Raw genomic sequence first — 956 nt, 5'->3', positions numbered from 1 at the left:
CTGTGGAGTACCACAGGGATAAGTGCTAAGACCAATTCTCTTTACTATATATATGCTGCCAATCCGTATAATAATTTGACAGCATGGGATTCATTCCCACTGTTATGCTGATGATGATCAGCTATATCTGTATATAAATCCAGAAGAAGCTAACCCATTGCATAGATTACAGGCATGTCTTGAAGATATAAAAACCTAGATGACTCTCAAATTTCTGCTCCTGAATGCAGACAAAACAGAAGTTATAGTCTTTGGACCAGAGTCTTTGAAAAAGAAGCTGATTATTCAGTCACTTCTGACTTCTCTATTCTTCTCAGATAATAAAGTAAAAAATCTTGGTGCTATTGTCTTGATCTGCTCTGATAGCTGATCTTATTTGCTCATTTCACTCACCTGCCCAGTTCTGCCCAGTTCCTAATCATCTGATCTCATCCACCTGTAGATTCTGCTTTATATTCGTTCCAGCCCAGCTATCAAGGCCAGATCATTGTTTGATGTTTGTTTTCTGTCTGTTTGTTTATGCCCATTAGTTTTTCTTAGTGTATTCTATGGTTCATATCATGGTTCCTGGCAGCCAGTGGAGTGAGAGGATTTTAGTGTTTGTCCTGTCTTTTGATAATTTCCTGATCCTTCTCTACAGAGTCCTCAGGGTATTGGCTCGGGACCCGGAGAAGGTCAGTTTTATTCCCGTAAGCCTGGTTCCAAGGAGGAGACCAGTTTAAAGTCCTGCTGAAATCCTGGTACAAGTTCTTGTCTCTTTTCTCTCAGCCACTGAGCCTGCCTGTCTGCATCTGAGCCTCCCTGTCTGCCTCTGTGCATGTCTGCATGGGTTCTTTAGCAGGGTTTAATGAGAATCTTGTAAAACTATAACACACAAAGGTACAGAAAATGAATGTCAGCTAGGCTAACACACTGGGCTAACACAAGTAAAAATGTCTATCTTCACATAAAACAAC

The sequence above is a fragment of the Cyprinodon variegatus genome, unplaced genomic scaffold (genome assembly GCF_000732505.1).
Source record: "Cyprinodon variegatus isolate N-32 unplaced genomic scaffold, C_variegatus-1.0 Scaffold898, whole genome shotgun sequence".
NCBI lineage: Eukaryota > Metazoa > Chordata > Actinopteri > Cyprinodontiformes > Cyprinodontidae > Cyprinodon > Cyprinodon variegatus.
Note: the sequence above shows the minus strand (reverse complement) of the source record.